The sequence below is a fragment of the Hyla sarda genome, chromosome 7 (genome assembly GCF_029499605.1).
Source record: "Hyla sarda isolate aHylSar1 chromosome 7, aHylSar1.hap1, whole genome shotgun sequence".
In the NCBI taxonomy this organism is placed as follows: Eukaryota; Metazoa; Chordata; class Amphibia; order Anura; family Hylidae; genus Hyla; species Hyla sarda.
The window spans coordinates 88,215,601-88,240,656 of record NC_079195.1 but is presented as its reverse complement, the minus strand read 5'-3'; positions in this window follow the sequence as shown (position 1 = coordinate 88,240,656).

Below are 25,056 nucleotides of genomic sequence, written 5' to 3'. Positions count from 1 at the left end.
TATGATTTTTTTATGATACCCTACGAAATTTTAATAAAAAAGGTATCTCCATAATTTTTTAGGATCGCTAAAGTCCAAAAAAAGACTAAAAAGATTTACCGAATGTACCCGAATACCGAATGTATCCGAAAAATCAAACTATCTCTATCCTTTTTATTATCTTTGTTATCAGAACGAATTCTTCACATTCGTTTACGGATAACGAATGCATTCGTTATTTACAGCATATGGTCGAATGTATTCGTTACTTTGCTATTCGTATTATCGTGACTATTCGTGAATGTTCAAAATATGTTTTCGTGCATTCGGATCGGTCCGAATGCACGAAAACGGTAAAATTCGTTAATTTAGACATTCGTGCCAACCGAATTGCACATGTCTAGTAGTCATTATTTGATTTCTTGCCTATGTGTACTAAAAAAAAATGGGATTTAAAAGTGATTTCTTGGTTTTTGCTCATGTAAGCCAAATTTATCAACCCCCTGTGATCGTATGATAAATATGTCATACATAAGCAAAAAAAATATCAAGAATAAAATTACTACAGAACTTGCTTACCAAAGCAACGATGATAAATGTCCCCGACTGTTTTAAGCATAGTGAAGCGTATTGTACTCCCCTGATATATGCAATAAGTATGTCAGACCGAGTAGTGCCAGGACATGCACAGTGGAGTGGCAGAGGCCTAAATTCTTCAGGCGCAGGCAAAGGTTGCAGCAGAGTAGGGGAAGCCGGAGTCGCAGCGAGAGGTCTGAGCTCCCGATGTCAGCTAACAGTCGTGTCTCTACCAGCAACCCAACAGTCGTGATTGATCGGTTCACTCGGTTATCCACTTCATCCCAAGTGACATATGACACCCCTAGTCAAAGGTCGTGGGTTCCTCAGTTGGCATGGCCCTCATGCTGCTGCTGCTGCCACTTCAAGGCTCTGTCATTGTGCTGCTCTATTGTCTCCTTATGCTAATGCTACCACCTCAAGGCTCTGTTATTGTGCTGCTCTATGGTCTCCTCATGCTAATGCTAACACCTCCAGGCTCTGTCATTGTGCCGCCATATGGTCTCCTCATGCTGATGCTACCACCAACAGGCTCTGTCATTGTGCCGCCATATGGTCTCCTCATGCTGATGCTGCCACCTCCAAGCTCTCTCATTGTGCTGCTCTATGGTCTCCACATGCTGATACTACCGCCTCCAAGCTCTGTCATTGTGCCACTGTATAATCTCCTCATGCTGATGCTACTACCTCCAGGTACTTTCATTGTGCCACCATATGGTCTCCTCATGTTGATGCTGCCACCTCGAGGCTCTCTAATTGTGCTGCTCTATGGTCTCCTCATGCTGATGCTACCACCTCCAGGCTCTCTCATTCTGCTGCCATGGATACTGCAAAACATAATTAAGGTGCTGGTCCTCAGTTTCAGAAATTCCTCTGCATTAGAGTCACATTCAGGACTCCTGATGCTGCTGCTGCCAGCTCATGGCTGTCTCATTCAGCCACTATACTGTCTCCTCATGCTTCAGCCAACTCCAGGCTGAGCAATTCAGCCATTATATGGTCTACTTATGCTGCCACAAACTCAAGGCTGTGTCATTCAGCCACTATATGTCTCCTCATGCTTCAGCCAACTCAAGGCTGTGCCATTCAGCCACCTCCAGGCGGTGCCAGTCAGACTCTATATGGTCTCCTCATGCTTCAGCTACCTCCATGCTGTGCCATTGAGACACTATATGGTCTCCTAATGCTTCAGCCAACTCCAGACTGTGTCATTCAGCCACTATATGGTCTCCTCACGCTTCAGCCACCTCCATGCTGTGTCATTCAGGCAATATATGGCTTACTGATGCTGCTGGGCCTGGGCATAAAAATATTTAATGGTAGCACTAGCTACCATAAATCTTCAATTTAAATTTCAAAATTCATCTTTTATTCTTAGGGATTGTGAATCTCTTGTCAGGATCCTGACTGATATGCAGAGAGGACACTGGAGGTTGATCCTCTGTGTCAGTGAGGTGATGGCGTGGGCCGTACCAGGGGAATGTAATCTAAGGATGCTACTGGTTTTCACCAGAGCCCGCCGCAAAGCGGGATGGACTTGCAGCGGCAGGTAACCCCCAGGTCATTCCACCTGATAGCGACTCAACCCCACTGACAGCTGAGACAGGCGTGGTACACAGGGACAAGGCAAGAGCAAGGTTGGACATAGCAGAAGGTCAGGGCAGGCAGCAATGGATCGTAGTCAGGGGCAATGGCAAGGGTCTGGATACACAGGCTTGGGATACACAAAACGCTTTCTCAGGGCACTAGGGCAACAAGATCCGGCAAGGACAGGAAGGGGAAGTGGGTTTTTATAGGAATGGGAGGTGATAGAACTAATTGAGCCAGGCACCAATTAACGGTGCGCTGGCCCTTTAAATCTCAGAACATCGGCGCGCGCGTGCCCTAGGGAGCGGGGCCGCGCGCGCCAGAACGAGACAGAAACAGGAGGAGGGTGAGTAGAACGGGGCGCGATCCGTGAATGGGTCTGACCCGTCCCACGGATCACGTCCCCGCCGGCACGAACAGAGCAGCGCTCGCGGTCAGAGACAGAGACCGGAGCGCTGCTGTTACTACAATGCCGCAAGCGCTCCGGGGAAGCATTACAGTACCCCCCCATAGGTCTCCCCCTCTTTTTGGAGCCCAGTAACCTATGGATGAGCTCCTTGTCGAGGATATTGTCCTCGGGCTCCCACGACCTCTCTTCGGGGCCACAATTCTCCCAGTCAACAATAATTTTTTTTTTACCTCTGACAACCTTGGAGGCTTGGATTTCGTTTACCACGAAGACATCAGAGGAGCCAGAGACAGGAGCAGGAGCGGTGACCTTGGGGGAAAAGCGGTTAAGAGCGAGAGGTTTGAGAAGGGAAACATGAAAGGAGTTAGGAATACGAAGAGAAGGAGGAAGATGAAGCTTGTAGGAGACAGAGTTGATTTGACTTTTGACTTTAAATGGTCCAAGGTAACGTGGACCCAGCTTGTAGCTAGGAACACGAAACCGGATATATTTGGCAGAGAGCCACACTTTGTCACCAGGAGCGAAGACAGGAGGAGTTCTTCTCTTTTCATCTGCATGTCTCTTCATTCCAGACGAGGCCAGTAGGAGCGACTCTTGAGTCTCCTTCCAGATAGCGGAGAAGTCCCGGGTTACTTCATCCACGGCAGGAACTCCAGAAGAAGTGGGAATGGGGAGGGGGGGGGGGGCAGAGGGTGACGGCCGTACACCACAAAGAATGGGGATTTGGCGGAGGATTCAGAGTCTTTGAAATTGTATGAGAATTCAGCCCAGGGCAGAAGGTCGACCCAATCATCTTGGCGGGAGGAGACAAAATGTCGCAAGTAGTCACCAAGAATCTGGTTTACTCTTTCCAATTGTCCATTGGATTGGGGGTGACAGGAGGATGAGAAATTTAATTTGATCTTTAATTGATTACAGAGAGCTCTCCAAAATTTTGACACAAATTGAACGCCTCTATCCGAGATGATATGCGTGGGAAGCCCGTGAAGACGAAAAATGTGCAGAAAAAATTGCTTCGCCAACTGTGGCGCAGAAGGAAGGCCTGGAAGCGGAATGAAGTGGGCCATTTTGCAAAAACGATCAACGACCACCCAGATAACGGTGTTGCCATGGGATACAGGAAGATCTGTAATGAAATCCATTGCAATTTGGGACCTTGGTTGCTCAGGGACTGGCAAAGGATGGAGGAGTCCAGCAGGCTTCTGGCGAGGGGTTTTATCCCAGGCACAAACAGTACAAGCCCGAACAAAACCAGTAACGTCACCCTCCAGTGTAGGCCACCAATACAGACGGGAGATTAGCTGAATGGACTTTTTAATGCCAGCATGACCAGCCAGGTGAAAAGAATGGCCCCATTTGATGATCCTGAGGCGAAGGCGTGGAGGAACAAAAGTCTTTCCAGGGGGGGTTTGCCCCAGTGAGGTTGGAGCAGAGGAGACCAGGCACTCAGGAGGTATGATATGCTGCAGAGGGGCTTCAGACTCGGAGGCATCAGAGGAACGAGAAAGGGCGTCAGCTCTGACATTCTTGTCAGCGGGACGAAAGTGTATCTCGAAGATGAAGTGGGCAAAAAACAACGACCATCTAGCCTGGCGAGGATTCAGACACTGAGTGGACTGGAGGTAAGACAAATTCTTGTGGTCAGTCTAAATGACAATGGGGTGTTTGAAACCCTCCAATAGATGTCTCCACTCCTCGAGTGCTAACTTGATGGCCAGAAGTTCACGATCTCCAATAGAGTAGTTATTTTCTGCCGGAGAGAAAGTCTTTGAGAAAAAACCACAAGTAATGTTACGTCCGGTAGCGTTTTTTTTGCAGAAGTATGGCTCCGGCTCCGACTGAGGAAGCGTCTACTTCCAGGAAGAATGGTTTCAACGGATCAGGTCTGGACAGAACTGGTGTAGAGGCGAAGGCAGCTTTGAGACGATTGAAGGCCTCATTCGCTTGTGGAGGCAACGATTTAGGATTAGCATTCTTCCTGGTCAGAGCCACAATAGGGGCCACAATGGTGGAGAAGTGGGGAATAAACTGTCGATAATAGTTGGCGAAACCCAGGAAGCGTTGGATAGCATGGAGTCCAGGAGGGCGTGGCCAATCCAAAACCGCCAACAGTTTATCTGGATCCATTTGAAGCCCTTGGCCAGAGACTAGGTGACCTAGGAAAGGAAGACTGTTGCATTCAAAGAGACATTTTTCAAATTTAGCATACAGGTGGTTTTCACGGAGTCTTTGGAGCACTTGACGGACATGACGACGGTGTTCCTCTAAGTTAGAGGAAAAAATCAAGATCTCATTCAAGTAGACCACAACACAGGTATACAATAAGTCCCGAAAGATCTCATTAACAAAGTTCTGGAAGACTGCAGGGGCGTTGCAGAGCCCAAAGGGCAAACTAGATATTCAAAATGTCCATCTCTGGTATTGAAAGCAGTTTTCCACTCACCCCCCTTATGGATGTGAAGAAGATTATACACGCCCCTTAAGTCCAGTTTGGTGAAGATTCTTGCTCCACGTAGACGGTCAAAGAGTTCGGAGATCAAAGGCAGGGGATAGCGGTTTTTGATGGTAATCTTGTTTAAACCGCGGTAGTCAATACAAGGGCGTAAGGATCCATCCTTCTTAGAAACAAAGAAGAACCCCGCTCCAGCAGGGATGAGGATTTCCAAATAAAACCTCTCTTTAGGTTCTCCTGGATATACTCCGTCATGGCTTGAGTCTCTGGGGCTGAGAGAAGGTAAATCCTGCCACGGGGCGGAGTGGAACCAGGAAGAAGGTCAATGGGACAATCATAAGGTCTATGTGTAGGTAAGACCTCTGCTTTCTTTTTGCAGAATAAATCAGAATAGTCCTGGTAAGCCTTGGGAAGGCCTGGTAAAGAAGAAGCCTCAGGGTTTGACTAGTGGAAGCAGAAGTGAGACATCGCTTGTGACAAGAAGGACCCCAACTTTTGATCTCCCCGGTGGTCCAGTCGAGGGTAGGAGCATGACGCTGGAGCCGCGGCAAGCCGAGAAGAACTTCAGAGGTGCAGTTAGGCAGAACGAAAAATTCAATTTTTTCGTGGTGAAGTCCAATGCTCATGGGCAGGGGTTCAGTGCGGTAGCGCACAGTGCAGTCCAATTTCTCTCCGTTTACTGAAGAGATAAAGAGCGGCTTGAGCAGATGGGTTACTGGAATACTGAACCTATTAACAAAAGAGGCCAAGATAAAGTTTCCTGCAGAACCTGAGTCCAAGAAGGCCACTGCTGAGAAGGAGGAGTTGGCGGAAGGAGAAATCCGCACAGGAACAGTCAGACGTGGAGAGGCAGAATTCACACCAAGTGTCGTTTCACTCTTGTGAACTAGGTGCGTGCGTTTCTCCTGACGCGGAGGGCGGATAGGATAGTCTTTTAATAAATGTTCGGTACTAGCACCGTACAGGCACAAATTCTCGTTTCGGCGGCGAGTCCTCTCTTGTAGGGTCAGGCGAGACCGATCCACTTGCATAGCCTCCTCGGCGGAAGGCACAGGAACAGATTGTAAAGGACGTTGGAAGAGACGAGCCTGGGAGAAAAACTGCCTGGTGCAAACAAGATCCTTTTCCTGACGAAGTTCCTGGCGTCATTCCGAGAAAAGCATGTCGATGCCGGTGGCCAAATGGATTCGTTCTGACAGATTAGCAGGAATTTCTCGTGCGGTCAGGACATCTTTGATGTTACTGGATAAGCCTTTCTTGAAGGTCGCGCAGAGGGCCTCATTATTCCAGGATAGCCCAGAGGCGAGGGTGTGGAACTGGATGACGTATTTACCCACAGAAGAACTCCCTTGGACGAGGTTCAGCAAAGCAGTCTCGGCTGAGGAAGCACGGGCTGGCTCCTCAAAAACACTATGTACTTCAGAGAAGAAGGACTGGATAGTAGCGGTGGCGGGATCGTTGCGGTCCCAAAGCGGTGTGGCCCATGACAAGGCCTTTCCATACAGGAGACTGACCATGAAAGCCACCTTAGACCGTTCAGTAGGGAATTGGTCCGACATCATCTCCAGGTGTAGGGAACACTGGGACAGGAATCCACGGCACTGTTTAGTGTCCCCATCAAACTTGTCCGGTAGAGACAGGCGGAGCTAGCGGAGGAGATGGTTGCTGTAGTTGCGGCAGAAGCTGCTGCAACATAACGGTCAGTTGAGTCAGATGCTGTCCTTGTTGCGCGATCTGCTGTGATTGCTGGGCAACCACGGTGGTTAGGTCAGCGACTCTAGGCAGCGGGACCTCAGCGGGATCCATGGCCGGATCTACTGTCAGGATCCGGACTGGTATGCAGAGAGGACACTGGAGGTGGATCCTCTGTGTCAGTGAGGTGATGGCGTGGGCCGTACCAGGGGAACAGAATCTAAGGGGTTACTGGTTTTCACCAGAGCCCGCCGCAAAGTGGGATGGACTTGCAGCTGCAGGTAACCCCCAGGTAGTTCCACCCGATAGCGACTCAACCCCACTGACAGCTGAGACAGGCGCGGTACACAGGGACAAGGCAAGAGCAAGGTCGGACGTAGCAGAAGGTCAGGGCAGGCAGCAATGGATCGTAGTCAGGGGCAACGGCAAGGGTCTGGATACACAGGCTTGGGATACACAAAACGCTTTCTCAGGGCACTAGGGCAACAAGATCCGGCAAGGACAGGAAGGGGAAGTGGGTTTTTATAGGAATGGGAGGTGATAGAACTAATTGGGCCAGGCACCAATTAACGGTGCACTGGCCCTTAAAATCTCAGAACAACAGCGCGCGCACATCCTAGGGAGCGGGGCCGCGCGCGCCGGGACGAGATAGACACAGGAGGAGAGTGAGTAGAACGGGGCGCAATCCGTGAATGGGTCTGACCCGTCCCACGGATCGAGTCCCCACCGGCACGAACACAGCAGTTACTACAACGCCGCGAGCGCTCCGAGGAAGCTGCTGCCAACTCCAGGCTGTGTCATTCAGACACTATACGATCTCCCCATGCTGCCACAAACTCCAGGCAGTCATTCAGCCAATATATGGTCTCCTCATACTGATGCCACTTCCAGGCTCTGTCATTGTGCTGCCATGTGACATGTGACTCCTTGTTAAATTTGGTACTTTGTACCCACATGCCGGGTTCCGGGACATTAAAACTTGAGAGTTAAAATTTCTATTTCAAAATCTTAAATTTCAATTTCAAAATCTTAAATTTCAATTTCAAAATCTTACATTTCAATGGTCTCCTAATGCTTCTGCTACCTCCAGGCTGTGCAATTCAGCCACTATATGGTCTCATGATTCTGCCACCTCCAGGCTGTGTAATTCAGCCAATATATGGTTTACTGATGCTGCTGGGCCTGGGCCTAAAAATGTTTATGGTGGGTAGCACTAGCTAGCATAAATATTCAATTTAAATTTCAAAATTCATCTTTTAATCTTAGGGATTGTGACACCCTAATGTCTACTCATGCTGCTGCCAGCTCCAGGCTGCGCCATTCAGACACTATATGGTCTCCTCATGCTTCTGCCACCTCCAGGCTGTGTCATTCAGCCAATAAATGGTTTACTGATGCTGCTGGGCCTGGACCTGGGCCTAAAAATTTTTTATGGTACCACTAGCTACCATAAATCTTCAATTTAAATATCAAAATTCATCTTCTAATCTTAGGGATTGTGAAGCCCTAGTGTCTACTCATGCTGCTGCCAGCTCCAGGCTGTATTATTCAGCCACTATATGGTCTCCTCATGCTGCCAACACCTCCACACTCTGTTATTTAGCCATTATATGGTCTCCTCATGCTGCCAACACCTCCACGCTATCTCATTCAGCCACTATATGGTCTCCCTCATGCTGCCAACACCTCCAGGCTGTGTCATTCATCCAATATATGGTTTACTGATGTTTCAGCCACCTCCAGGCTGTGCCATTTATCCAATATATGGTTTACTGATGCTTCAGTTACCTCCAGGCTGTGCCATTCATCCAATATATGGTTTACAGAGGCTACAGCCACCTCCTGGCTCTGCCATTCATCCAATATATTGTTTATAGATGCTTCAGCCACCTCCAGGCTGTGGCATTCATTCAATATATGGTTTACTGCTGCTTTAGCCGGCTCTAGTCTGTGTCATTCAGCAACTACATGATTTAGTGATGTTGCTGGGCCTAGGTCATTACCTATTTATGTTTTTGGTAACACTAGGTACCATACATCTTCAATGGAAATTTCAAAATTCATCATTTAATCTTAGGGATTATGAAGCCCTCTTGTGTACTCATGTTGCTGCCAGCTCTAGTCTGTGTCATTCAGCGACTACATACTTTAGTGATGCTGCTGGGCCTAGGACATTACCTATATATGTTCATGGTAGCACTAGGTACCATATATCTTCAAAGGAAATTTTTAAATTCATCTTTTATTCTTAGAGATTGTAAGGCCCTATTGTCTCCTCAACTGCCGCCAACTCCAGGCTGTGCCATTCAGCCACTATATGGTCTCCTCATGCTTCAGCCACCCCCAGGCTGTGCCATTCAGCCACTATGTTGTCTGCTCATGCTTCAGCCAACTCCAGGCTGTGTCATTTAGTCAATATATTGTCTCATCATGCTTCAGCCACCTCCAGGCTGTGTCATTCAGCCAATATGTGGTTTATTGATGCTGCTGGGCCTGGGCCTAAAAAAAATTTATGGTACCACTAGCTACCGTAAATCTTCAATTTAATTTTCAAAATTCAACCTTTAATCTTAGGGATTGTGAAGCACTAGTGTCTACTCATGCTGCTGCCAGCCATTCAGACACTATATGGTCTCCTCATGCTTCAGTCAACTCCAGGCTGTGTCATTCAGCCACTATATGGTCTCCTCATGCTTCAGCCTGTAACACTCACGTTTCAGAAGACAGGTACATCGGTGGATGGGGATCCGCTGGACCTGTGTGGCAGACCATACCAGGGAGTGGAGTCTAAGGTGCAGCTGGTTTTCACCAGAGCCCACCGCAAAGCGGGATATACTTGTTGCGGCAGGCGGCACCGTGGTTGCTACCCCTGGCACGGCTCGACCACACAGGCGGCTGAAGAGATGTGAGGTACAGGAGGGATAAGGCAGCTCATTGTCTGGATAGCAGAAGGTCAGGGCAGGTGGCACAGTAGCATTGTCAAGACGCAGCAGGAGTTCAAAAGTCAGATGGCAGAGGAGCAAGGTCAAGTCACAAAGCAAGGGATCAGATATACGGCAAGGCAATACTGAGGAACGCTTTAGCTAAGGCACAAGGCAACAAAGATCTGGCAGGGAAGTGAGGAGGGTGGAGGAATTTATAAATGAGCCACAGGTGAATTACACTAATGAGCATACTGGCCTTTTAAATCTTAAAGCTCCAGCGTGCATGTGCAGTAGGGTACGGGGACACGCGTGCCGGAGGAAAGAGGCAGAGGCAAACATAGGAGAAACACATGGAGAGTGACGGACTGGGTCTCACATGCGGGCATGTCCCGCGATGTGAGTCCCAGCCCCATCGGCAGCAGCAGGTAAGGGGACCATGCTCTTATGGCCAGCGTGTGCGGCTCGAGTGCATAACGTAACAGTACCCCCCCCCCCCTTTGGTCTCCCCCTCCTTTTACGAGAGAGAAAAGTCCTGCGAAGGTAACGGTCCAGGATATTCTCCTCAGGCTCCCAAGATCTCTCCTCAGGACCGTAACCCTCCCAAAAAAATGTTTACCTCTCAGTTTTTGTCGCAAGAATCTGTTTAACTTTTGTAGACATCAGAAGAGCCAGAGACAGGTGTGGGGACAAGATTTTTCTGAGAGAATCAGTTTATGACAAGAATCTTGAGAAGAGAAATGTGGAAGGAATTGGTAATACATAACATAGCAGGTATACAGAGTTTGTAGGAAACAGGATTGACTTTTTGTAGAATCTGGAAGGGACCAAGGTAGCGGGGACCAAGCTTGTAACAAGGAATCTTGAAGCGGATGTCATTGGATGAAAGCCACACCATGTCATCAGGAGAGAAGGATGGAGTAGGTCTTCTACTTTTATCCGCTTGCGCCTTCATGCATGAAAAAGCCTGGGATAACGACTGTCGGGTCTGTTGCCAGATGGTGGAAAAGTCACAGAACAGCTCATTAACAGCAGAGACACCAGAGGAGACTGGGAGAGGTAGAGGAGAATGGAGATGGAGTCCGTAGACAACAAAAAAGGGGGATGGCCATGTGGACTCAGAAACCTTATGATTATATGAGAATTCAGCCCAGGGGAGAAGGTCGACCCAATCATTTTGGCGAGCTGAAACAAAATGCAGAAGACAAGTCTCAAGGATTTGATTAAAGGGCATCTGCAGCAGTACAAACACTCATCCCCTATCCTAAGATAGAGGATAAGTGTTTGATCGCGGGGCCCCCGGCAATCTCCTGTACTGGGCAGCGGCTCTCCCGTGCAGGGGGTGTGCCAGCCGCAGCATGACGTTGCGGCCGGCACGCCTCCTCCATACATCTCTATGGGAGAGGCGGGGAGGCAGCATTCGTGCCTCCCCGCATCCCCCATAGAACTGTATGGGGACGGGGAGGAGACGGGGCATCACCGTCGACCTCTAGGTCGACGCTACGTCACCATGGGCGCTAATGCCGGCGCCCCGTTAGGGAGATCGAGGGGGGTCCCAGCGGTCAGATCCCCCGGGATCAAACACTTATCCCCTATCCTGTGGATAGGGGATAAGTGTAATTCCGCTGCAGTTGTCCTTTAACCCTCTCCACCTGACCATTGAACTGAGGGTGGTAGGCCGAGGAGAAGTCCAGATTGATGTCCAGACGGTTACAAAGGGCTCACCAGAACTTAGAGACAAACTGCACACTTCGATCCAAAACAATATGCTGAGGAAGACCAGGTAAACGAAAGACATGTACCAGGAAGTACTTCGCCAGGTGCGGGGCAGAAGGAAGACCTGGTAGAGGAATGAAAAAAGCCATCTTTGAAAACCGATCTACAACGACCCAGATGACAGTGTTATTATGAGATGGTGGCAAATCGGTGATGAAATCCATGGTGATATGGGACCAGGGAGTCTCTGGAATGAGTAAAGGCTGTAAGAGTCCTGCAGGTTTCTGTCAAGGAGTTTTGTCACTGGCACATGTTTCACAGGACCGAACAAAATCAGAAACGTCACGTTCAAGAAGGGGCCACCAGTAGTGCCGGGAAATAAGAAGTAGAGTCTTGCGTATTCCAGGATGTCCTGCTGTCAAGGAAGAATGACCCCATTTCAGGACCTTGCATCACAATCTGGTGGGGACAAAGGATTTTCCCGGAGGAACTTGCTGAATCTCGGCAGGAGCGGCAGGAATCAAATGGTCAGGAGGAATAATATGCCTAGGCATGGAGTCCAAACCAATGACGCCACAGGACCTGGAGAGAGCATCAACCCTGATGTTCTTGTCTGCTGGACGGAAGTGAATGAAGAAGTTGAACCTAGAAAAGAACAGTGACCATCTTGCCTGGCGGAGGTTCAAACGTTGAGCAGAAATGTCGCCATTCCTCCAAAGCTAGCTTGATAGCGACGAGTTCAAGATCTTCAATGGAGTAATTTCTCTCAGTAGGAGAGAATGTCTTTGAGAAGAACCCACAAGTTACACCCTTGCCCTTGGCGTTTTTCTGACTGAGAACGGTGAATTCCAGAAAACATTGAATAGCATGTAGGCCCGAAGGACGAGGCCAATCCAGAACTGCAGACAACTTATCTGGATCCATCTGCAGGCCCTGATGAGAGACAATGTAGCCAAGAAACGGAAGACTAGATTTCTCTAACAGGCATTTCTCCAGTTTGGCGTAGAGATGATTCTTCCGTAGTCACTGAAGAACCAGACGAACATGAGAACGATGCTCCTCTAGGTTGGAAGAGAAGATCAGGATGTCATCTAGGTATACAACAACACAAGTGTAGAGAATATCACAGAAGACTTCATTGACAAACTCTTGAAAAACGTAGAGAATTGCAGAGACCAAAAGGCATTACATGATACTCAAAATGTCCGTTACGAGTATTGAAGACCGTTTTCAATTCATCTCCCTTGCGCATACGAATGAGGTATACGCACCACGTAAGTCTAACTTGGAGAAGACCTTGGCACCACGTAGACAGACAAAAAGTTCTGAGATAAGAAGTAGAGGGTAACGGTTCTTGACCGTGATTTTGTTAAGTCCCTTGTAGTCAATACATATGTGGAGTTAGCCATCCTTCTTCCCTACAAAGAAGAAACCTGCTCGGGCAGGAGAAGAGGACTTACGGATAAATCCCATTTGGAGATTCTCCTGGATATACTCAGCCATTGAAATCCCCATCATACTTGGAAGGTAAAGGCAGGAGTAGCTGGGAGCCAGAAGACACTGCAGGAGATGGAGGTGGGAGTGGGCCAGATTGTGGTACCTGCTGCTGTTGCAAGGTCAAAAGCTGTTGCATCATGGCTGAAAGTTGAGAAAATTGCTGCGCCTGTCAGGCCAACTGCTGCAACTGATGTATCACAACAGAAGGAAGAGCCACGATTTCAGGCAGTGGTACCTCAGCGGGATCCATGGTCAGATCTTACTGTAACACTCACGTTTCAGAAGACAGGAACACCGGTGGATGTGGATGCGCTGGACCTGTGTGGCAGATGACTCGAACCAAACCAGGGAACCGCTGGTTTTAAACAGAGCCCACCGCAAAGCGGGATGGACTTGCTGCGGCAGGCGGCACCCAGATCGCTACCCCTGGCACGGCTCGACCACACAGGTGGCTGAGGAGATGCGAGGCACAAGAGGGATAAGGTAGCCCATAGTCTGGATAGCAGAAGGTCAGGGCAGGCGGCACAGTAGCGTAGTTAAGACGTAGCAGGAGTTCAGTAGGCAGGCAGCAGAGGAGCAAGGTCAAGTCACTAAGCAAGGGATCAGATACACGGCAAGGCAATACTGAGGAACACTCTCTCTAAGGCACAAGGCAACAAAGATCCGGCAGGGGAGTGAGGAGGGTGGAGGAATTTATAAACGAGCCACAGGTGAATTACACTAATGTGCGTACTGGCCCTTTAAATCTTAAAGCTCCGGCGCGCGTGCCCTAAGCGACGGGGACACATGCACCGGAGGAGAGAGGCAGAGGCGGAAGCAGGAGAAACACCCAGAGAGTGACGGACTGGGGCTCGCATGCGGGCTATTCTCACAATGCGACTCCCAGCCCTGTCGGCAGCAGGTAAGGGTCAAATTACAAGATGGAATATCCATTTAATAATGTCGGAAAATATATGATATAGTGGCCATAACTGAGATATGGTTGCATGATAGCTATGGCTGGGTGGTTTCCTTACTGGATTACAGTTTATTCAGAAAGGATTGTGAAAATTGAATCCTGTTTAAAATCAAATTGTAGCAGTGAAGATTGCTGGACACAGTATAAAAAACAATATAAATATGAATATATGGAAAATATGAACATTTAACCCCTTAACGACCACAGATGTAAATTTGCGCGACTGTGGTCGGCTCCCGTAATGTGAAGCTTCTGAACGCGCTTTGTATATCTAATACCAGACATCACCGATCGGGCTGTTGTCCGGTATTAACCCTTTAGACGCTGCGATCAAAGTTGATGCGGAGTCTAAAACGGGAGAATACACTCAGCCGTGCTGTTTGGGATCGCTGCGGGGGAAATCGCTGCATCCTGGACAGCTGAGAGGACCATGTGAGGTGCCTTACCGTGCTCCACGCTGTCTGGGATCCAGGCTTGAGCAGTCGAGCGCAGATTGCACTGATCAATGCTATGCTATTGCATAGCATTGAACAGTGTATGGAATCAAAGGATTGCAAGTAAAAGTGTAAAATAGTTTTAAAAGAAGTGAATAAATATGATTTAACCCCTTCCTAAATAAATGTTTCAATCATCCCCCTTTTCCCATAAAAAAAAAATATATGTAAACAAAAATAAAAATAAACATGTAGTATTGACACATGCGTAAATGTCCGAAATATAAAATTTAATGTAAATTAAACAACATGGTCAATGGCGTACACGTAAAAAAATTCCAAAGTCCAAAATCACATATTTTTTGGTCACTTTGCATACCCTAAAAAAATGTATAAAAGGTTATCAAAAAGTCCAATCAAAACAATCATATGGTACCAATAAAAACTTCAGATCACGGCGCAGAAAAATGAGCCCTCATACCAACCTGTATACAGAAAAATAAAAAAGTTATAGGTGTCAGAAGAGGAAAATTTTAAACATATAATTTTTGCTGCATGTAGTTATAATTTGTATTATGTAGTAAAATAAAGAAAAACCTATATAAATGGAAAGGCCTGCGCAGCTGGCCTGTAATTGTGGGAGGAGCGGGATGACTATAAAACCCACGGCTCTCCCCCCTTCAATGACGCCGTGGGTTCTTCGCTTGAGGGTGTCACGTGATGTCGGCAGGAGGTGGAGTCACGTTCCCACCGGTCAGCTGACTGTACGAGTCAGCTGACAGGAAGGTCGCTTCAGCCGGCATGGTGATGGTAAGTGGCCGTGGCTGACCGGGGGTAACGCTGGCGGTTCCCGGACTCCGGAGGTGAGCCGGAGTTCAGGGAAACCCTTGGTCAGCCCGGCCCCAGGTTATTGTATTACATATCGGCATTCGGCATTCGCCGGTAGCATTTATACGGTCTTCGGCTGTATATGTTTACTTACGGCTTGCTGCGCATGTATATGGCTACTTTGTTATGCGAACAGCCTCCTGCACGAGCATATCATTACCGCACTAGGTGAACGGCTTGCTGCGCATGTATGTGTTTACTTATGGCTTGCTTTATTATGTGATGATTACTTTGTTATGTGAACAGCCTCCTGCACGTGCATAATCATTACCGCACTATGTGAACGGCTTTACTTTGTTATGCGAACAGCCTTCTGCACGTGCATATCATTACCGCACTATGTGAACAGCCTTCTGCACGTGCATATCATTACCGCACTATGTGAACAGTCTCCTGCACGTGCATATCATTACCGCACTATGAGAACGGCTTGCTGCGCACGTATACCATTACTTTGTTATGTGAACAGCCTCCTGCACGTGCATATCATTACCGCACTATGTGAACAGTCTCCTGCACGTGCATATCATTACCGCACTATGTGAACAGCCTCCTGCACGTGCATATCATTGCCGCGCCATGTGAACGGCTTGCTGCGCATGTATATGATTACTGCATTGTGTGAACAGTCTCCTGCGCACGCATATCATTACCGCATTATGTGTTAGGCCTCTAGCACATGTATTTGATTGCTGCATTGTGTGAACAGTCTCCTGCACATGCATATCATTACCGCACTATGTGATAGGCTTCTTGCTCATGCATATCATTACCGCACTATGTGATAGGCTTCTCGCTCATGCATATCATTACCGCACTATGTGATAGGCTTCTTGCTCATGCATATCATTACCGCACTATGTGATAGGCTTCTTGCTCATGTATATCATTACCGCACTACGTGATAGGCTTCTTGCACATGCATATCATTACCGCACTATGTGATAGGCTTCTTGCTCATGCATATCATTACCGCACTATGTGATAGGCTTCTTGCACATGTATATCATTACCGCACTATGTGTTAGGCTTCTTGCACATGTATATCATTACCACACTATGTGAACAGTCTCCTGCATATTTTATCATTTCCGCACCACGTGAACTGTCTCCTGCACATGTATAACATTACCGCTCTATGTGAACAGCCTCCTGCACATATATATCATTATCACATTTTGTAGTTCTGTGCTGCGGGGAGGATCTATATGTGTCTCCGGTATACTGAGACTCGCACACCTTTACACTCAATCGGACTCACCGCTCCGCCCCACCCTGTGGCCTTATGCTTCACCCCCACAGCTGCCAATCTGGTCAGTCTAAGGCACGCTACACCAACAGCTGCGCTCACCTCCAACCTTTGTCTCTTAACTAACTTCCTCACAGTTTTCTTTTCATTTATTTTATATTTATACTTCTGTGTTTCTGGGCGGTGTGCCTCCAGCTGTTGTGGAGCTACGATTCTCAATTATAGGAATCATGCTGTAGGATTCATGCTGTACACATCCTGGTACCCATACACGTTGGTAGGATTCATGCCGGTAACATTTATACGCCACACACGCTTTTAGGGTTCATTCATTCTCTACGCGCTTGTAGTTTTATACCGTACACACGCTTTTAGGGTCATACTGTACACCCCCTTTGTAAGGTTTATACTGCACACACGCTTGTAAGATTCATACAGTACACACTTGTAGAGTTTATGTCGTTTACTTGCCTACAGGTTTCATACTGTGCACTCGCTTGTAGGATTATATTGTACATTCACCCTTAGGGTTCATGCTGTACGCTTGCTTGTAGCATTCATACTGCACTCACGCTTGCGCATATTTGTGGGGTGCATGCTTGTAGCATTTACTCTATACACACGCTTGTACATACTTGTAGCATCATGCTGAGTACACACTTATAAGATTCATGCTGTACACAGTACACACTGGTAGGATATCCTGTACACACGCTTGTTGGATTCTTACTTACACGCGTTAGGATTATCCAGCACATTCGCCGGTAGCATTTATACGGTTCACTCGCTCGCATAATTCATAAAGTTCATGCGGTGCATACCAATGTAGCATCCATACTGTACACTTGCTCGTAGGTTACGTGGTATACACGCTTGTACTCGCTTGCAGGGTTCATACTACACACACTCTTGTAGGAGTCATGTTGTACACACTCATAGGAATCATACTTTGTACACGCTCATACGAGTCACACTGTACGCACGTTTATAGTATTACATGGCCCACGCTCGTAGGATTACTACTGAATATGCACTCATAAGGTTTGTGCTGCACACCCACTCGCAGGACCTGTATCACGCGTGTTTGTAGGGTTATATTACTCGGGTGCACGCGGGGATCAGGCTGCATGTGCACTCGTGGCATGTGTTCTGTACATGCACTTGCGCTCTTTGTGAAGTTCGTACTCCCGCAGTTTTGTGCAGCGCACATGCTCATACAGCACATGGGGTGTGGCCCTGTACGCAGGTATGTGGTTATAATAGTTACTACTTGCCGGCATATTCTCTGCCATCAGGTCGTGGTTAGCTTCAGGCATTCACTGGTGGTCTATACGTGTATATGGTTGGCCCGAGTATAGGTTCATCAAGTTGGTGGTATAGCCATGCTTAGCGGTTCACGACAGTTTCACACGTAGTCGTCCTGCACGCATCTTTATATAGGCAGGGTGATACATAGCAGTTGTCGCTGCTGACACATATTCAGAACGACTATTACACGACACACAGGCGGGGCTGACCCAGTAAACCGTTGCAGACGGGGTATGTCTCATTATCGTTGGTACTGACATGCCTTCTGAACGACACTGACACTACGCATAGGTGGTATTTACCTGTTAAGCCTGTCATGTTAACAGAAAGGGTACATCGCATAATTGTTATGACTGACACGCCACACATAGGTGATGTATGCCCGTCATGCCTGCCTCGCCTGCAGGGAGTACGTTGCACGGTTGTTACTGACACGCCTTCAGAACAGCAATAACACCACACATAGGTGATAAGATTTGTTTTATTATCCAAGTAATCACCTCATGAACCTGACACGTCTTCAGGTTGTGTTTACTTGTGTCGTCGGTGCACCTCTTTTACGATATAGTCACGTTCTCAAAAAACGGAGTTCACGATGTTTTGGGTTGTAATGGTACTCGTATGAACTTTCGCACTTACCACTGGGCACACACTTATCTAGACTCAGTTACGCATATAATTCTCGTCCGACACGTCTTCGGATACTTTCCCTCTCTCCTGGTTTAAAGAGTTTTTATTGTTGTCCAAGTAATCACCTCATGAACCTGACACGCTTTCAGGTCGTGATTGCTTGCGTTGTCGATGCGCTCCTTTCTCTGTGTAGTTATGTCCCAAAAATGTACTTCATGGTGTTCTAGGTTGATATGGTACTCGTATAACGTTTCGCATTTGTCACCGGGCGCATACTCGTTTAGACCCGGTTACGCATACGATTCTCGTCCGACACGTCTTCGGATACTTTCCCTCTGTTCTGGTTTAAAGTGTCGTACATTGTTCTCCAAGTAATCACCTCATGAACTTGACACGCTTTCAGGTTGTGATTGCTTGCGTTGTCGATGCGCTCCTTTCTATGTGTAGTCATGTCCCAAAAATGTACTTCATGGTGTTCTAGGTTGATATGATACTCGTATAACGTTTCGCACTTGTCACCGGGCGCATACTCGTCTAGGCCCGGTTACGCATACGATTCTCGTCCAACACGTCTTCGGATACTTTCCCTCTGTCCTGGTTTAAAGAGTTGATTATTGTTGTCCAAGTAATCACCTCATGAACCTGACACGCTTTCAGGTTGTGATTGCTTGCGTTGTCGATGCGCTCCTTTCTCTGTGTAGTCATGCCCAAAAATGTACTTCATGGTGTTCTAGGTTGATATGGTACTCGTATAACGTTTCGCACTTGTCACCGGGCGCATACTCGTCTAGGCCCGGTTACGCACACGATTCTCGTCCAACACGTCTTCGGATACTTTCCCTCTGTCCTGGTTTAAAGAGTTGTTTATTGTTGTCCAAGTAATCACCTCATGAACCTGACACGTTTTCAGGTTGTGATTGCTTGCGTTGTCGGTGCATTCCTTTCTCTGTGTAGTCTCGTTCCTAAAGATGCTCTTCAGGGTGTTCTAGGTTGTTAAGGTACTTGTATAACGTTTCGCACTTGTCACCGGGCACATACTTGTCTAGGTCCAGTCACGTATACAATTCTCATCCGTCACGTCTTCGGATACTCTCTCTCTGTCCTGGTGTTAGACGGTCAGCCATGTTATAGATAAATGAGCTTGGCTAGACGATTAGTTTGGCTGTCCCTACTACATACATTTACTTTCACATGTGCTCACGTTGAAGGAGTCCAGAATATTGCAGCAGATGCCTAGTCCGCAAATGCGCGAAAATGTTATGGTACTGCGTGGAACTCGTTTTCCAAGTCCAGATCCAAGCACGCCGAGGGCGACAAGATTTCAGTTCCCTTCCTATTAGCATATGTCGGGTTTTGCCATACCACACTGCATTTATCCCACAATACTATTAAGAGTTATCTAGCCGGTATCCAACACCATTTATCCTTGACCAATACCCGTAGTTACTCTATACTCTCTTCTCGCTTGGTGAAGTCCGCTCTGTAGGGCATCCTTGAGAAGGAAGTCCCTCGCAGCCCAGTCAGACAACCAATCACAGGCAACATGTTCAGGCAGTTGTCCGACTTGTTAGACTCCACACCATTGGGTATCCGTGATAGCCTCACATTAAAAGCGGCCATGTACCTTGCCTGTTATGGGTTTCTCAGACCGGGTGAGTGTACTACTCGGACCATTAACGCGCCCTTTCCTAAGGTCAGTCAGCTGTCACATGTCTCTGATCATTTCCAGCTGTCCCTCAGTCAGACCAAGACCTCGTCTCCGGGTCAAACTGTGATTGTCCGGTTTTCCCCACCGTGCACAAAGGGTGTCCTGCCACAGTCCTCCGTGAATTGTTGAATGCCTGTGTTAACCTATCAGCTGACGACCCTTTACTCCATTTCAGGTCCAACCCGCTAACTACTTCTCAATTCATCAAACATTTACGCATTTCGGTCAGGTCGCTGGGAGGAGTCCCGACTTCATTATCCGGTCACTCCTTCCGTATTGGCGCAGCTACAGCCAATTCTAAGCACGGGGTCCCAGCCCACGTAATCATGAAATTAGGATGTTGGAAATCCGGATGCTACATGCAGTATTTCCCTAACCCTCGCAAAGAAATGGCTAGCGCATTCCAGTCTCTTGTGTTGTAATCTGCAATAAACAAATGTTTGTTTAAATCCGGGTTTTGCCCTCTTTTCCAGGCATATTCTTTACGCCGCAGTTATGGCACACTCTAAACTGCTTAGTTGAGGTTGATAGATTATTGGTTACAGTTGGTTGTTAGGTTAGTATTAGGGTTGTACGCATTTCAGTCATGTAGCAACGACCACAAATGGAAAGGCCTGCGCAGCTGGCCTGTAATTGTGGGAGGAGCGGGATGACTATAAAACCCACGGCTCTCCCCCCTTCAATGACGCCGTGGGTTCTTCGCTCCCACCCGCCCCCCCTTCTTTTCATTCCATCACACTTACCACAGGGTATGCCCTCTTTTCCAGGCATATTCTTTACGCCGCAGTTATGGCACACTCCAAACTGCTTAGTTGAGGTTGATAGATTATTGGTTACAGTTGGTTGTTAGGTTAGTATTAGGGTTGTACGCATTTCAGTCATGTAGCAACGACCACAAATGTGGTATTATTGTAACCATATGGACCTACATAATAAATATATGGTGTCAATTTTACCGAAAAGTGCACTGCGTAGAATCAGAATGGCGTTGTTTTTTTTTTTCAGTTTTGCCCCACAAATATTTTTTTTTCTGGGTTTGCCATACATTTTGTGGGGAAATGATTGATGTCATTATAAGGTACAATTGGTGGCACAAAAAATAAGCCCTCATATGATTCTGTAGGTGCAAAATTGAAAGCGTTATGATTTTTAGAATGTGATGAGGAAAAAACAAAAGTGCAAAAATGGAATAACCCGTGGTCCTTAAGGGGTTAAATTGTGTTTTAATGATTACAATCTTTTTATAGAACATACCATCATAGTAAAGTCATCAAGCTTAAAAGAGTTGGGCAGATATGAATTCTATTCGATGAGTTCTATGGTTGTTTTGGAAATTCTAGCACCTCAGAGACACATAAAAAGGTAAAGATAATAAAAAGGGTATCTTTATGCTGGAAATGCTAAAATGACTTTGAAACAGCTTTTTAACAGCCTTAATAGTTAAAGGAAATTATCCACACGGTAATGCTTTTAATTAGTATATTACAAGGTGGACAGTAAAAGCTGTGTCCATGTGCATATCATATGCAGGTAATATACAGTGAACTAATATACAGTCTAATATACAGTATCATACCAACTTGGCTTTTTGCATGGCAAACTGTATAGATTTTAGATGTTAATTATTCATTATTGGTTATATACAGTATATATTAGTGGCTTTTTTCAGCAGTGTTTTTCTCGGTTATGCAAGATGCAAGATTGCGACCATAGGTATGGCTATACTTTCCTCCCCAATTTCTGCATAGGATTAACAACAGTATTGATAGGCCAAAAAACTGCTGACTTTAACTGTAGTCTATTAGCAGAGTACTTAGGGGTCAAGTCCTGCGGGAAAAAAAGTGGGGGAACTCACCCAATATTTCCACTCAAGGGCTTATCCTGCAGGATTTGTGCTAATGGGAATGGCGTTCCTGTTGTGTACAAAAGTGCAGGAACTCAGTTCCCATGCATTCCTGCAGGACTTGAGACATGAGAATACTTTTTTCAGCAGCACAGACACCTGCTAAAAACTTCCTCAATTAACAGTAAGCTTCTAGCAGTAGTTAGAGACAGGTAGTCTTACATTTATTACAATGGGAAGAGAATAGAAAGGTCTGCTGCTCATAAGAATAGGCAAAGTACATAATAATTCCACAGAAATTTTATAAATAATAAGGATTGCAAAAGTGGCCCTTTAAGACAATGCACCTATACAATACTGTATGTATCCTACCAGGGAGGACAACACCAGTAGGACTGTGGTAGACCTTAACTCCTCACTGGTCATTAAGGAGGCTTTTAAGGAAGAGATTTTACAATGAAGTATAACTAATAAATGATCTTACAATGTTTATATAAATAGTCTCTATGCATTTATTTAAATACATAAAAAATAAACAGATGCGAGATATAATAATAATTTAATCTAGGACATGGTGAAGAGCTTTTTTAATGGACTTCCATATTTCAAAAATCACTGTTTATTATAACATCTGCTAAACATTTCTCTATTTTATGGAAAGAGGAGCCACTTAGCATCACATAATAATATATGTGAAGCTGGACAAGTTATATGGTACAAGCAAATTATTTTTATTAGAGAAACATTATTGCATTGAGGCTTTAAAAGTAGTATAGCACTTCCATAAATATGTTTTAACTATCCGAAAAAGCCTCAGCTAACACCATTGCTTGTTCCCGAGGAAACGCTGGTAATTTCAAAACATTGTAAACAGATAGTACAATGTTTAACCTTGAGCACATTCAGAAAATATACTATACTCGCTCCAAAGTGAACGTTTTTAATGGTGTTGAGTTAATTTTTTTAATTAAGTCAGCATAAAAATTTGACAATGTAAAAGTACTTTTTTTACTACAATGGAATTGAGAATAGTCCATTAGGCTGGGGATTTCATGCTTTTTACTTAGAAAGCAATATAAACTAGTTGAAGTAAGAAAATTATTTTTTAGGAAATAAGCACTTTTTACACACAGAAAAAAGAAAGCAAATAGAAAGAGAGCAATCACAACATTCTCAGCCAAAATATGGAAATTTCCTCGTAATATATGAAAGTTTCCACTGGCAAACCATAAAGATTCCAGGGAACAACCACCTTCATCAGGAAGGCAGGTCTAAATACAATATTTGGTGCATATCAAATAATACAGCTTTTATAATTTTTATTAAAGCATTTAAAAATTCATATTTTCACATACACATATATAGACATACAGTATCACATGTAGAAATGACACTCAGCAACCAGGCGAGGAATACAAAGACAAGTGGGCCTTGCCTACAGTCAAGCATGGGACTGCATGAGTGCTGCTGGCATTGGGGAGCTACAGGTCATTGAGGTCATATAACCATGGATGCCAACTATGACATACTGAAGCAGAGCATGATCTCCTCCCTTCAGAGACTGGATCGAAGAGCACTATTTAAACATAATAGTGACCCCAAACACACCTCCAAGATGACCACTGCCTTGCTAAAGAAGCAGAGGGTAAAGGTGATGGATTGGCCAAGCATGTCTCTAGACTTTAACCCTATTGAGCATTCTCAAACAGAAGTGTGGGGAGCGCAAGGTCGCTAACATTCGTCAGCTCCGTGATATGGTCATGGAGGAATGGAAGAGGACTTTAGTGGCAACCTGTGAAGCTCTGGTAAACACCATGCTTAAGAGGCTTAAGGCAACACTGGAAAATAAGGGTGGTCACACAAAATATTCATACTTTGGGCATAATTTGGACCTTTGCACGAAGAGGAGTATTTACTTATGTTGCCAAGATTTAGACAATAATGGTTGTGTGCAGAGGCCTAGCTTGTAGCTTCTGGACAGTAATGCAAAATCTGCAACAGGGCCCCATGTACTGGTCTCTTATGGGACAGATGTGTTTTGGGGCCCCTTAGGCACCAGGGGGCCCCAAAACAGTGTGACTGCTACCTCTGCTACTTCTATAGCTACGCCCCTGGTTGTGTGTTAAGTTATTCTGCGGGGAAACAACATTAAACCCTTAAGGACCAGGGGTTTTTCTGTTTTTGCACTTTCATTTTTTCCTCCTTACCTTTAAAAATCATAACTCTTTCAATTTTGCACCTAAAAATCCATATGATGGCTTATTTTTTGTACCACCAACTTTACTTTGTAATGACATCAGTCATTTTACCCAAAACATTTTGTAACATTTTGGGGGCTTCCGTTTCTACACAGTACATATTTCGGTAAAAATGACACCTTCTTATTATTCTGTAGGTCCATACGATTAAAATGATACCCCACATATATAGGTTTGATTTTGTTGTACTTCTGGAAAAAATCATAACTACATGCAGGTAAATTTATACGTTTAAAATTGTAATCTTCTGACCCCCATAACTTTTTTATTTTTCCGCGTATGGGGCAGTAGGAAGTCTCATTTTTTGGGCTGAGATCTGAAGTTTTTAGCAGTACTATTTTTTTTATTGATCAGACTTTTTGATCGCTTTTTATTCCTTTTTTCATGATATAAAAAGTGACCAAAAATACACTATTTTGGACTTTGGAATTTTTTTGTGCATACGCCATTGACCGTGCTGTTTAATTAATTATATATTTTTATAATTCGAACATTTCTACACGCAGCGATACCACATATGTTTATTTTTATTTACACTGTTTTTTTATTGGAAAAGGGGGATGATACAAACTTTTATTAGGGAAGGGGTTAAATGATGCTTATTAACTTTTTTTTCACTTTTTTTGCATAGGCGGCTATAACACTGCACACACTAATCTTTTACATTGATCAATGGTTTCTCATAGGAAACCATTGATCAATGATTCTGCTGCTTGACTGCTCATGCCTGGGTCTCAGGCACTGAGCAGTCATTCGGCGATCGGACACCAGGAGGAAAGGTAAGGGACCCTCCTGCTGTCCTACAGCTGTTCGGGATGCCATGATTTCACCACGGAGATCCCTAACAGCCCCCTGAGCTAGCCGGGGGTAGTTTAGTTTCACTTTAGATGCGACAATCAACTTTGAACGCCGTGTCTAAAGGGTTAATAGTGCAATTAGCCATGGGTCCCG